Source organism: Pteropus medius, unplaced genomic scaffold (genome assembly GCF_902729225.1).
Source record: "Pteropus medius unplaced genomic scaffold, Ma_sr-lr_union100, whole genome shotgun sequence".
NCBI lineage: Eukaryota > Metazoa > Chordata > Mammalia > Chiroptera > Pteropodidae > Pteropus > Pteropus medius.
In genome coordinates, this window is record NW_024354501.1 from 1,329,325 (window position 1) to 1,343,533 (window position 14,209).

At 66.2% G+C, this 14,209-nt stretch overlaps 1 protein-coding gene across 1 annotated transcript in view; it reads left to right on the plus strand.

Moving 5' to 3' along the window:
• The first annotated feature begins 208 nt into the window (after positions 1 to 208).
• The window catches only part of OTUD7A (OTU deubiquitinase 7A), a 116,638-nt gene continuing 102,637 nt past the window's right edge, over positions 209 to 14,209 (plus strand). The window contains exon 1 of the mRNA XM_039853455.1: positions 209 to 316. The gene's annotated coding sequence lies outside the window, so the exon portion shown is untranslated. The remainder of the gene's footprint in view (positions 317 to 14,209) is intronic.

Below are 14,209 nucleotides of genomic sequence, written 5' to 3' on the forward strand. Positions count from 1 at the left end.
GGGGCTGGGGCGGGGCGCGGGGCGGGGCGCGCCCGCGGCCGGTGACGTCAGGCAGGGCGCGCGCCGGGCGGCCGCGGGCGGAGCCGGGAGGCGGGCGCTGCGCGCGGCCGCGGGCGGAGCGGAGCAGCGCGGCGCGAGGGGCGGAGCGGCGCGCGGGAGGAGGCGGGGGAGGAGAGGCCCCGGGACCGCGAGCGGCAGCTGGGGAGGGGGCCGCGGAGCCGGAGCGCGAGCGCCACAGCGGATCCGATTTCCCTTGGAGGCGAGAGAAGATGGAAGCCGGGTAGCGGCGCCGGCGGGCGGGCGAGCGGCGCGGCAGGTGAGACGGCGCTGTCCGCGGTGCTGCCGGCGGCGGCGGGGCCGGGCCGCGGCCGAGGCAGGTGTGCGCTGACCGCGCGCGGGCGCCGGGTCGCTCCGGGCCCCGCGGCGAGGCGGGTGGGCGCAGAGGCCGGGCGGGCCTGGGGCCGGGGCGCGGGGGGCGCGGGGGTCGGGGGTCGAGGGGTCGGAGGGTCGGAGGGTCGGGGGGCCCCGCGCGGGGCTGGCCGCCGCGTCTGCATTGCGGGCTCCGCTCCGGACCCCGCGCGCGCCGTGGCCACCGGCTCCGGCCCGGCGAGGCGCGCGTCTCCCGGGCAGGGCGCGGCGCCCCGCGCGCTCGGGGCCGGCTTGTCCTCCGGCCGCGTCGCTGTCCGCACCGGAACGTGATGGCGGGCGTGGACGGACCGGCGCCTCGCTCCGTGTGGACGCCCCGGGGGTCCCGCGGCGCCTGCGGACTCCCGGGCACGGCCGGCCCCGGAGCAGCGCGCGAGGCCGGGCGCCGGGACTGTGGCTGCGTGGGCCACCGCGGCCCGCGCGCGCTCGCTCGCCAGCTCCGCCGGGTCCGGCTGGGCGGCGGGCGAACCGTTCCCGCGACTTGGCTGGGAACCCGGAGGCCTCGTCTCCTCACTGGCGGAGAAAAATCGCATCTGCTGTGCTTTAAGTGCTCCTTTAAATTGGGGAAACGTCGGTGATGTCACCGTTGACAAAACTTTCCTTCCGCGCTCACCAGCGCCGGAGTGTGCCCTGCCGCCCGTGCAGCCCGCGGTCGGCGACTTGCCTTTGCTCTCCAAACTCGGCCGCCTCGCACGGGCGCGGGCGGAAATGGTTTTGGCTTTTAGTTTTCACTGGCTTGAAAATTCGCAGACCTGAGAGCAGCTGAAGGGGAACTTGTGAGACCCCCCCCCCGGATCTGGGGATCGCTCGGTCCCTGGGAAGAGTCTCGTGTGACATTTCCATGCGCATTGCCTTGTCTTTCTAAAGGAAAGGGAACCGTGACCCGAACGAAATTTCAAGGATATTATGTTTGACGTGGCAGACGATGTGTCCAGGAGGAGGACAGTGTGGCTTCAATGTCCACAGGCCTCGGTGGCTTCGGGAGAATGTGCGGGGCTCCTTCCTCCCTCCCGCACCCGTCCCCCCTCCTCCAGGACATGCCTGCCCTGGGGACAGGGTGGCAGCTTCTCCAGGGACCTCTTTGCTCTTCATTTCCTTTGCATCTGCCTGTCCCACCGCCTCTGAGGCCAGCCAACACCCAGAGAGGGCGGAGGGACTACAGCGGCACACCAGGTTCTGGGGGGACGTCTCCCCGAGATGCGAGCATGGTGCCACCATCATGTGTCTGAGTGCTCCGTTAGCGCCGACCATCATGGGAACAAAAGTGAGCCGGTTCTCAAGACAGGCCGCCTGTCTGCTTAAGCCTGTTGCATCCGTAGGGTACTCAGTAGGGGCAAAAGTGTCGACATTTTTGTATTTAATAATTAACGACGACTCCTAATTGGTGAAAACGTGCATACCTATTGGGTCTGTCAGGAACTTAACACCACCTGCCACCCAAAAGTTAGCGTCTGGTCAGGAGCATGTGGCTTTTGAACCCTGGACGGGCGCGGAGGATGCTTTATCGGAGACCTCTGTCTTGCAAGGTGGCCATAGACAGAAGTCATCACTTTATCACGTCTTGCCGGGTGTGGGTCTCACCTGGATCCTGCGTGGCAGGTGTCTCCAAGGATGTCAGTGCTGAGGCCCTAGGCCCGCGCTGGTGGAGGGGAGTCGCGTGGAGACGCGAAACCCTCTGTTCTCAGGTCGGGGAGAAGGTGAGGGGCACCGCCCCTGACGCAGGTGCGTGCCGGGCGCCCCACCTCCCCGAGGTGCTGAGTTTGTTCACCACGGCAAGGCTGGCAGGGGCGGGGAGCCTTGCGGCAGACGGGCCTCCACCGTGCGTCTCTCCCGCCGGCTGCGTATCGGTCCTTTGTTACTTCAGCTGCTAAGTTAGGCCGAGGTTTCCCCGTGATCGGGGTAGTCTCCATAGTATGAAAATGCGTTTTCAAGGCTCTGGGCTGCGAACCCTTAAGAAATTGAGTCTGCGATACCGCTCCGGCCACATAGGCATATTTTTTTCACCTGTAGCCCTGTGAAAATATTCACCACGTTGGTTTTCACTGAACTCACTGTAGCGCAGGTGTGGCCCCTGCATCTTTGGATGGTCGTCCAAAGATGACTTATTTCCTAGAGCGTTTCACAAACCATCGCTTTGAGGCCCCTCAAGCTTCCTTTTCACGCTTAGAGGCTCGTGTCTTCCGTTTCTAAGGAGCCAAGGCCGCCTGGGCTTTTCGCTGCGGTCCCTTCCATCCTAAGGTCATGCCTTCCAGTCTTGGCCGGGAGGATAAAGCTGAGTCAGCTGCCGCGGGGCCAGCAGGGGGCGCGCCGGCCGCGCCTGCACCTGAGCCGCCGGGGAGGGGTCTCCAGGTGGGGGAGCGCGCGCCCGTCTCCCGGGGGCTGGAGACGGAGCGGGCGGGGGCCGGGCCCGCACTGGAGCCGGCGGGCTGGGGCTTCCAGGACGCGGGCCTGCCCGGTGGCGCCGGACAGGGCCCGAGGGCCCCGCGTCTCGGCAGAGGGGCGGTGGGTTCCAGGCTGAAAATCCCGCGCCCCCCACCCCCGGACCGCGGAGGGCGAGCGGGGCGCGGGGAGGCGGGAGCCGGCAGCCAGAGCGGCGGCCTGGCGCGCGCGGGGGCGCGGGGCCCGCGGGGACAGCCCGCGGAAGTCCCCAGCCCGGTACCGGCTTCTCTTGGGACCGACACCCGGGACTGTGTCAGCGGCACCGCGCGCCTTGCGGGCATTTCTGCCTTAGGGTGTCTCTGATGGAGAAAATCAAAGGTTTAAGCTTCGGACGTTTCTTCGCCCGTAGAAAATAAAAACGGGAAAAGTGGCGACCGTGCTTTTCACTTACCTGTGCTGAACCTGACTCTGAGCGCGTGCCCGGGAGGCCGCCCCTCGCCGGCCCCGGGCTGGGCAGGTGCGGGCCCGCGCGGAGCACCACCCCGCAGATCGGGGCGCGCGTCCCCGCGGCCTCGCCTGCACATGGGACTGAGAATCGGACTCGTCCCCATTCCCGTGGAGCCCACGTGCAAACGGGAAGGTCACACCTCGGAGGGAGCGGACCTGCCAGAGGGCCGCCCACGTGCCGAGTGCTGTCGCTTTTTACTTCTCATCCCATCGGAAATGCACGTTTAGCCGAACGATCGGTTTTGAAGGGACGAATGAGGACCGCGTGCTTTTCAGCTTTGTCCCCAGCCAGGCCCTTCACTTGGACGAAGGTAAACGCTCCCGAGGGAAATGCCACTGGATTTAAAAAAAACAGAGATGGCCGGATGCCGCCTCAGGACCCGCCGGCCTTGTGGAGGTGCCTGGAGTTGGCCGGTTTGCGGGGGCATCTCTTGACCAGGTTGGGGTGGGGTGGAGTGAGGGCAGGGGACCCTGCCTTTCCCCCTTCCTCGGCCTCAGCCGGCCACTTGGGCTGGTCCGGGCACGCTTTAGGTCCTCGTGGGTCCGGGCGTGTTCGCCTCCCGTGTCCCCAGGGCCCGATCGGGTAGAGTCACATGGTTCCACGAAGCCCACGACGTCCTTGCTGGCACCGCTCCCTCCCGTGACCCTGTCTCACTCCGGGAAATCAGCTGTCCGTTCGTGCTCCGGCGAGTTCCAAACACACCTCTCTCGGTTTGAGCGGGTAAGACTTAAGTAAACTCATTTTCTGAATTCGAAGGGTTTCGAGTTTCTCCATCCAAGGATTCGTTTTCTATTTGAGCCGAGTTTGGTCGTACAGGTTTCCTTATAAATACAATGGGAATGTGACGTCTGGATGCACATACACGAGTCAGATGCTGCACCAACTCTTAGGAAACAGAAAAGGAGACCTTCGAAGTTCCTTTCCTGTTCTGCTCGGCGTTTGTTCCGTCGTTTTGCTGGATTTCTGCAGAGCTTCGTGGGGAGCTCGGCACTGGTGTGAACAGACAACCCGCTTGCGCTCCGTGGCGTTAGGCTGCGTGTCTGTCACTGAGTCCAGAGCTCGGGGCCTTGCCCCAGAGAAGGCGGCTGTGGGGGACAGGTGCAGATGTCCCAGGCGACCCCCCGCAGCTGAGGCCTTGTCGCCTCTGAGAAAGCCCAGCTCTGGGGCTGACACACCCATGATGTGCCCAGCTCATCCGTGTGCTTCCATGTGAGGAGTCGTCTGGGACATGGGGTCTCCTGGTCCCTGCATGGAGCTCAGGGTGGCCTGGCGTGTCCTCGTGTGGAAGGGACCGCACAATGCACCATGCTCTGGGGCGTGGCCGGCCCTTTATCTTGGGGGGTCAAAGCCCAGGGTTACAATGTGTTTCTCCACGGTCCCCATCATTCCTCTAGGGCTGATTTTAAGCCTGGAAGGAGTGTGTGTTACTGCAGTGTGGGCCACACGTTTGCGTGTGTAATTCTTCGTGCCTTTAAAAAAGCTCGTTTAACATCCAAGACATACATGAACTTTATTTTTTTTTAAATGTGTGGATTTAGTCTTTAAACAACATGCTGTCTCTTGAGGGAATTGCCACTGGACAGTAAAGATAAGTCAGACAAGCTGCCGCTGACCTGGCCAGGGTGACCGGCCATGTGACCTTCAGCACAGCCCCGGACGCCCGCGGGGGCAGAATATCTGCCCGGCCCTCCCCAGGCTCCAGGGAGGGGCAGAGTGAACCCGTGCAGCGCGGCTTAAGCTCTAAGGAGCGACCAGTCGTCACCGTGGGCGGACTTGGAGACGCAGTGTCCCGGCCTCTCCCGGTCACTGGACGGATTTGGCAGTTTGCACTCGTACCTCGGGACGTGGCTCGGATGAGCCGCGGCTCGGATGAGCCGCTTTGGGTTTGTGGAGGAGGAGGAGGGCCCGGGAGGAAGGGTGGACGGCCTTCCAGGGCTCAGTGACCCTCGTGGCACGTCCAGAATCGTTGGCCCGCCCCGTCAACGCCGAAAGACGTCTCTGTGGACGAGTGGGCCGCAGACACCCCGAGACCAGCCGTGACCGCCATCTCAGTGCTGCTGGCCCCGCGGGCTGGCGGGAGTTAGTCCCTGACACGGACAGCTCGGGGTGGCAGAGGAGGGACAGGCTTTCCGCGTCAGTGAGGGCGGGGACAGTGGCCGATGTCCTGCCCGTGAGGACAGTCTCAGCCTTTGCCCCTGGGGGTGCCAGGCCGGTCTCGGCACCGCTGCCCACCCCCCTGAGCCCCCGAGCGCTCCCTTGCAAGGCCGACTGGCATTTCCAGAACAAGGCTTTGGGCTCTGAGCCCACGGGGCACCCTCGTCATTGGCACTGACTGTGGCGAAGGCCATGGGTGCGGCTGCCGGAGGCAGAGCCGAAGGCCGACCAGGCCTCTAGGGACCGTGTGGCCTGGCGTCGCCAACGCGGGCTGCAGCTCACGTCTCTGGATTAATGATGTCTGTCTTGTCTGAAGTGAACCGAGCCCTCGGGCCCCTGTGGGAGGTGGCCAGCTGACCCGGGGTTATCTGCGTGTGCTGCCGTCGCCCAGGGCCACCTGCCTGCGCTGGGTGAGGTGACAGGGTGTCCTCAGGTTTTCTCCTGGGAACGGTGGCAGGTGGCTTGTTCGGAAGCGCATCACCACGCCGGTGCCTGCAGCGTCGGAGGCCTTGGGGAGGGGGCCTCGGGGAGGGGGCCATGCGGCCTCTGGGGCCTCATCAGACGGCCGCGTGTCGGGGCCTTTAACCTTCTGTGCACGCGGAGTGTCGGAGGGAACATGGACACGGATGGGTGGGGCGCGTGGCTCTGCTGTCCCGTGGCCAGGGCCCGGCCGGCCGGAGGGGACTCCCCACGACTGCATCCGGCGCGCATTCTCGGCCTCGACGTCACGCGTAACACGGAGTCGTGTGGCCGCCTGACCTCCGGTTCTCCGTTCCCCGCTGAGGTCCCGTGCAGGCCGCGCCCCGTCTCCCGAGACTGACCAGCCGTCGCTGGGAGAGAATGGGGGGCAGAAATCGGCATCTCCCCAAATCACGCGTGTCCGTTTCCGCCGCTGAGAACACGGAGCGTCTTCGCGAGCACTCGCGGCGAGGGGGAGCCGGGGCCAGCCCGCTCAGGTGGAGCCGCTCGTCACCTCGCGGAGGGGCCATCGCCATCGTGTTTGTCACCTGCACGATTAGTCCTGCGGGACGTAAAGTCAGAAACTTCATCATCCTTTCTAGACCTGTTTCGCTCCCGTGAATTCAGACGCGGGGCGGCTGCCCGCGGAGCCGATGCGAAGCTCGAAGCACCGTCACGCTGTAGCCCCGGCTGGGTGGCACGTCGGAGAAGCCAGACCTGGACCCCTGGCGCGTCACAGCGGAGGGACAGCTTGTCACACAGCTCCGGTGTCCTCAGAGGCACACGGTTTCGTGTTTCCCGCCGTGCGTGCCACATTCACCGTGGGGTCTTGGGGAGCTCTGGCCGTGCCTGTCACCAAGGCTGCCCTGTGCCCTCCCCGCCCGGCTCTGCGGAGGGGCCTTCGGGGAGAAAGCCTCACGCCATCCATCCACACTGCTATCCCGAGCCTCCTCCTGCCTCCCGACAGCCCTGGCCAGTGACCGTGCCGCCCGCTGCGGCCCCTGCCCCCCTGCTGCCTGCCGGCCCTCCTCAGGGGCTCCCCTCTGTGCCCCGAAGGGCCCCCGGGAGGCAGCTGGGGCATGAGGACCCGCCTGCCCGCCCCCGAGCGAGGTTCCTGATTTCCTGCCCTCGTCTTACTTCGCTTTGGGGAGGGAGTCGGGTCCACCGACTTCCCGCCACGGCAGAACCTGCGTGGGGATGAGGCCCTCTGGGCCAAGCACCCCCGGGGACCCTGCTTTTAAGAGGCGAGGCTTTTCCGTCTCTCTCTCCCTTCAGAGCTGACTGTCCCGCAAAGGTGGCCGGGCGTCTGGGAGTTCGGGCGAGCGCTCACAGCAAGCCCGCCGTCCCCACGGAGGCCCCTTCCCAAGTGGGCGTCTGGTCCTGCCCCGCCCGGCCCGCGCTCTGGGTGCAGCGGGGTGCTCTCCCTGGAGGGGCCACGGCCGGGCAGGGCGGGGCTGCCCGGGGGGCAGAGGGAGAGGAGGCTGAGTGTCTGCGGGTGCTGAGCCCAGACCCCCGACCCCCAGCCTGCACCCCTCATGGCACACATCCCCCAGCGAGGAAGAGATCGGGGTCTTCTGAGCAGGAGGGCACGGGGGCCACCTGCTGCCCAGCGAGTCGGGTCGCCCCGTGAGTTCACAGGGCCGCGAAGCCGCAGCAGCGCAGGGCCCTGGGTCCCTGACGGCCTCTCCGTCGGGTCCCCATGTTGCCCCAGAGCCGGCAGTGGCCTCTCCCTGCGGGGTCCCGGTGGCCGTCCATGGGACAGTGGAGAAGGACCTGAGGAGGCCCCCGGAAGGGACACCCAGCTGCCCCGGCAGCAGACCTCCACCCTGGCTTCGGGTGCCGGCCAGGAGGCCTGAGGACTTGGGCGTGACGCTGTCAGGTGACTCCAGTGGCTCCTGGAGCAGAAGGGCCCACAGACGTTTGCTGCTGGCCAGTGTAGACTCTCGGGCCGGAAGCAGGCAGGGGCTGTCATCACAGTCAGGCTGCGGGTCACTTCCGTGGCCCGAGCGGCATGAGGCTGCCACCACGTCCCCTAGGGCTGCTGCACACCATCCCCTTGGTGCCACTGCCTGAATCCCCGGGCGGGAGGAGGTGAGGCGCCTGTTTGTGACCTGCTCCTGCGTGGTCCAGGCGCTCGGCCCAGGCCAGGGCCCCCCGCACTCCGGGCACTAGTGGGGTGAGTCCACGCCAGGCCGCTGTGCCGACCGCCCAGTGGCCTTGCACGCGCCCACCCCAGCCACTCCCATGGGGTCCTGTGTCCGCAGCAGGCTCCGCTGTCCAGTGTCCACAGGAGAGGTGCGGTCACCCGGGCGTCCGGCCAGCCCGGGGTCCTGGGCGGGGGTCTGGGCATGGCTGTGCTCTGGACGGGCTGGGCTGCCCTTCCGTTCACGCTTCCTCCTGCTGAGCCGGGCGATGTCATGGCCTCGGCGACCCCACAGGCGACCCTGCCTCGCAGGTGACAGCATGTCCCGGGCACCCGTCAGCTCCCGTGGCTTCTCTTCACTCCCGGGCGGTAATTCCTTCCCGGCAGCTGGGGACACCTGCCCCGTCGCGGGCATCTCAGGGACCCCGACCAGGGGCCTCGCTGCTCCGAGCCTCCGCCCCTCACCGGGGACGAGGGCGAGACCCGGCTCGTCCCGGGCATTGCGAGGGCCGCAGAGGCCAGGTGTCAGGCGCGTGCGTCAGCCACGGCAGTGGGGTCGCCTGGGAAACGGGCGCTGGTCCAGGGCGAGCCCCGTTGCATGTGTCTCACGAGCTCGTGCGTCGTCCTGGGACAGAAAGCAGCCTGGGGCTGGAGGCGCCATCCGCACCCGTGGGTGCGTCAGGGAGACCCGTGCCCCATCCTCTTCAGGGACCTCAGCCACGGTCAGTCGGGCCTTGTCCAGTGTTCGTCGTTGGCGTCAGTTTTGAACAGACCTTTGATTAGTTTAATCAACGGGCGGGAGGTGGGGGCCCTCTGTCCATTTGGCCCGTGGCTGTTGGGTGAGCCAGGAAGTGGGGGCTGCGGCTCAGCGGGGTGGGGGTATTGATCGGCCCATCCAACCCTGTCGACGAGGGACTGGGGATGCCCGCTCAGTTCGCCCCTCGCTTTGGGCGGCGCCAGCTCCCTCGCGCTGGGAGATGCTCGCACCACCTGCCCGCGTCCTGCCGCACCCCTGCCCCGTCCTCACCCCCTTTCACACGGTCCGACACACGCCGTTCCCGCTCACGGCGACCTCGGCGCCGCGGGTGGTGGTCTCAGTGCCCTGCGATGGCCCTGGGGCCGTGCGGGTCACCGCAGCCCGCACGGGCCTCCCGGGGCCTCCCCCGGGCTCCGTCCTGGGCTCCGTTTGTCCCGATCTGCCGTTCTTTCCCCCAAACGGCTCATGACAGCGACCTCGGGACTCCCGCAAGGTTCAAAATACCCTTTGGAATTTTCGTTTTTAAGTCTCGACAACATCCGTGCGTGAAACTCGCTCTTTCGAGTCGCCGTGGAGGCGCTGGCAGGTGGCCCCGGCCGGGACGCGCACGGCCCCGTCCCACGCGGGCCTCACGCCGCCGTTTCCGGGGCTGGCCCGTCGGCGTCACCCGTCGGCGTCACCCGTCAGCCCGGGACGGCGCCCGCGCCCTCGCCGACGACACGCTGTTTCGGAGGTTCCCTCCCGTCGCTGGCCGTTGTCCGTCACTGGTCCGCCAGCGCCGGCTCCTTTGCGTGGTCTCTCCGGTGTCTCCCGGCTGCCACCCCCGTGACGCACGTGACGTTCCGCCTCCGTCCCCACGTCCCCTGCGGGCCGCTCCGCGCGGCCCCCGCCGATCCCGTTAGTTATTTCTCCAGGTCTTTCCCGAGCTCTGCGTTTCTTTCTGTCGGTTTATAGCATCTTCTTTGAGTTTTAAAATTTAGGGGGGAAGCGTGGCAGGCAGGATAATCGTCCCTCAAGGACGTCAGTGTCCCGACCCCCAGAACCTGTGCGTGTGTCACCTCACACAGACGAAGACAGCCGAAATCGAAATGATTAAAATCGGGGATGGAATTAACGTCGCTGATCAGCAGACCTTAAAATAGGTAGCTCGTGTAGGATTGTCTGGGAGGGACCCTGTAGCCAGCGGGGTCCTTAAAAGCAGAAGAGGGACAGCCAGCAAGGTGTCGGCCTGAGCAAGGCTCGTCCTGACTGCTTCTGGCGGGGGCCCCCGAACCAGGGTGTGCCGGTGGCCTCTGGAAAAGGCATGGACGAGGTTCCTCCCGAGATAGGCAGGACGGTCACCCCCACAGAGGCTCACGTTCTAATCCCCGGACCCTGCGAGTGTGTCACTCGATCGATTGGGCACAAGGGACTTTGCAGATGTGATTAAGACGGGGCTGCGATTCTGGACTGCGGCCAGCTGTCCCTCCAGCGGGGCAGAGGGTCACAGCGGGGGCAGACGTGACCATGGAGCCAGAGGTCCAGAATGCGGGTCCCGTGAGGGGACCACGGCCCAGGGGCAGTGAAGACGGGGGCGGACGGTCCCCCCAGCCTCCAGTAGGCACGCAGCCCTGCACCCCCTGGGTTTCAGACCGAGGCGATCCCGTCAGACTCCCGCCCTCCGGAGGGTGACCTCTCGAAGCCGCCACGTCTGCGCTTCGTTACGGCAGACGTGGGGAGCCGACAGCCCGCGGGACATTTACGACACAGGCCCGTCCCTGTCCCCACACAAGTGCGTGCTCACGCGCATGCATCTGCTCACCCCCCTCCCGCCTCCCGCCCCGTCCCCAGTTCTGTGCCCGAGTCCCGGGCTGGGCGCTTTGTGACTTGGTCAAGTTTGACGCAGTCAGACGCAGTCCGCCCTTTGCGGACGCCGGGGGTCAGGGTGAGGGCCGGCGGTGCACGCCGGGTTCGCGTGTGCTCAGGATGCACCCGCCCCAGATGAACGTCCTTGGCTCAGAGGGGCCGTGTTCCCCGAGTCCCCTGTTTGAGTCGGCCGTGGCTCAGAGCGGGACCTCTGTGAATCTATCTTGGATTTGCTGCCAAGTCCGCAGGCTGAGGTCCGCTCGGTGGCTTTGCTCCCACGGCCACATGCCCTGTCACCACTAGTCACGGCAAGGCCAGGCCACTGCTCCCGGAGGGGTCTGTCTCCCCCAGGGCCCAGAGCTGGGCACCGGCTGGCCGAGTCCCTCGCGGGTGCCAGCGGTTGTGGCGCACTCAGTGATCTGTCGCTTGTGCTCCCGTCCGCTCCTCGATGCGTTGGGGGCAGAACCTGTTTCTCTTTCTAGTTCTGTCTCCCTTTGCCATGGTTTCTGGGGCTTTCGCAGAAAGTCTGGAGGAGTAACCGTTCGCCAGGAGTGCGGTCTGCTGGACGGTCGTGTGGATGCCGAGGGACTTTGCTGACAACTTTCGGGGACCCCTCATGCTTTGAGAAACAGAAACGGGTCACGGCTTCGCATCGGGGCGGGCCTCGTTTGGCATCTGTGTGGTTGGGGTTCTTTTTCTAAGAAGGGTTGTTGTTTTGGTCCAGAACCCTTCCTCACAAAGGCCCTTCTGTGAGGATGGACGAGCCATTGTTAGGGGCTTGGCGTCCCCAGGCCATTGTGTTAGCGACTTGGTGTCCCCAGGCCATTGTGTTAGGGGCTTGGCGTCCCAAGCCCCCTAGGCGCCCCCCACACAGATGCCGGTTCAGAAGGAGGCAACAGGCACCGCGCTGCACGTCCGGTCCTGGTCCAGGCCTGTCCACCTCGGAGGCCTGACCTTGCCGGGTCCTGGCAGCCTCAGAGATCCACGTGGCCTTCGGACACGAATCGGTAAAGCCTGGAACGGGCACCTCCTGCTCTAATCACTGATGGATATTAAACGATGCTGCGCCCCCTACGCAGAGAGGCCGCCGTCATCCGGTTTAAATTTCCCGGCCACCGGGCAGACAGGTGTCGCCGTTCAGGTGCCCCGAGCGTGGGACTCACAGGTGGCCGGCGGCCTGTGTCATGAGCACGGGCCATCAAGCTGAGGAATCAGTCACAGCGGTCAGCACCAGCGCGGTGACCGTGAGTGCCCAGGCCGGGAGGGGCTTGGGACCCCATCCTGGGGCCACCTGTGCAACCGGAATGCGCAGAGCTGGCGGTGGCTTCCGGAAGCTTCTTCAGATGCCTGGGCGGCTCCGTGGCTCCGTGGGCTCCCGCCCCCCGTTCGCAGTCATTCATCGCCCCTTGCGTCCTGTCCCCATTTCTCGCTCCTTCCCCCCCCCCAGTTTTCGGGCCCGTTTGCCGCCCACCGCCTCTGTCACACCCGGGCTCTGGGCCCCGCGTCCCGGGCGCCATCGTCCGGCCCCGGAAACTGTCTTCTCGCAGGTCCTTGCTCTTTTAGAAAGTGTCACACTGTTCGCTCGGGGTTTTGACCACTTTTTAGAAACGCTCGGATTTGTCGCTTACAACCGCGTGTGGTCAGCCGACGAAAACCGGTCACCTGGCTGACCGGCTGGGCGGGCTGGGGGAGGGGTGGCGGCCGGTCCCGCGGCCCCTGTCCGGGGGCGTCGTGTCCCTGTGTTTTCTCCGTGGCTGCAGAGCAGACGCTTCTGGCCGGGGGGTTGGACTTGCTCCCGCCATGTCCCCGAGGGGCCGTGGGCCAGGGCCACCTCCGTGTAGACTCTTGGGCGGGTGGTTTTGGGGCCTCTCGGTGCTGGCTGAGCGGACGGCCCCCGAGCCCGTGCCCTGTATCTGGACGTGGTGCAGCCGCAGCTGTGGGAGGTGACGGGGACATCGTCACTGTGGGGCATGGGATGAGGCTCGCCGGGAGCCCCGGAGCCTGCTGAACGGGCAGCTTGCTCTGAAGCGGGGACTAGTTTGGGAAGTGGAGCCACAAAGAACAGGGGTGACAGTACGTTTGTGTGCCGAGGCCTCGGGACGCCCGGCGAGTGGCCTCCGGCTCCGTCACGGGGGCGGCGTTGGTCCCGTCGGGGACTCTGTCGGCCGTCGGGGCGAAGGGCTGGGGCTTATATTGGGCTCGAAGCTCAGTGTCCTTCCCGGCCTCAGCTCGCTTCGCCACCAGCGCGAAGGTCGCAGAGCCCGTGCCCGCGTAGTAGCCCAAAACGCAACAATGGGGGTCAGTGGAGGGGGGTCCTACGCTGGTCTGATGTCTCAGCCACAGGCCCACGCTTCTCAACGGAGGTTCTGCTATCTCAGTGATCAAACCTGACACGGTCACAGTGCCCGGGTCTTCACGGAGAGCCCGCGATGCTCGCCACTCCCGCGCCGATCAGTGCCCCTGCGACTTGAGCTCGTCTGGGCACAACCCAGCCGGCCCGTGGTCACATGTGGTTGGCGTGTCCTGGCGTGGCTGGCGCGGTTCCATGTGGTTGGCGGTGTGTCCTGGCGCGTGGCTGGCGGTTCCCATGTGGTTGGCGGGTGTGTCCCGTGGTGGCTGGTGCGCGTGGTCCCAGGGTCGTGCGTGTCCCGTGGTCAGCATGCTGTGTGTTCCTTGTATGGTTGGCGGCAGCCGTCCTGCATCATTGGCATGCTGTCCTGTGTCTGGTGTGTGTCCCGCGTTGCTGGCATGTGTCCCATGTGGTCGGCGGCGGTTCCGCGGTTGTTACGCAGGCGTGTCCCGTGTCATTGGTGTGCCGGCCCTCCCTTCCTTCTTCGGGTTCGGTGGCCCCTGTGTGACTCTGCCCTGGCCTCTGGCCTCTGCTCGTCCAGCTCCGTCGCTGTGGCCAGTGGCAGTAGAGCCAGAGTTTCTCAGGCCACACGCTCTGTCCACTGACCGCCACCACTGGCAGAGCCGGCCGGCCGGGCCCCAGACCACACAGCTGCTCACGGGCTGGCGGGGAGATCGGCCCAGCAGGAGAGCCGTGTGGGTCCCTGAGGTCACGGTTCCTCCGGGATTGAGTTGGGGACACGGAAGAGGCCAGGTGGCTGGAAACGGCGAGAAGCCGAGCGGGCAGGACACAGGGTCTGCGGGGTGGCCGCTCACATGGGCGACGTGGCTGCCGGGCTGTGACACACGGGGCGAAGCCAGCGTGGGCGGAGAGAGGCAGGGAGAGGCAGAGACCCTAGGGGCTGGCAGCCCCCCCGGGGTCTCGGAGCCTCTGGTGCTGCACTGGGCACGTCCCGTCCATGCTCCGCCCCACAGGTCTGTCCCCATCTGTGGGGGGCCAGGTCAGGCATGGGGGCCTGGACCGTGTCTGGGGCTGGACAGGAGGTGCCGGGAGGGGCCTGGTGGCAGGGCACTGGGCGGTCAGGGACGCCCACGGCTGGCCTCGTCCCAGCCCACCCCTGAGTGCCCACCGCGCAGGATCAGCAAAGCAGGGCCTGGCCGAGCGTGGCTCTCCTGCCCCAGCTGGCAC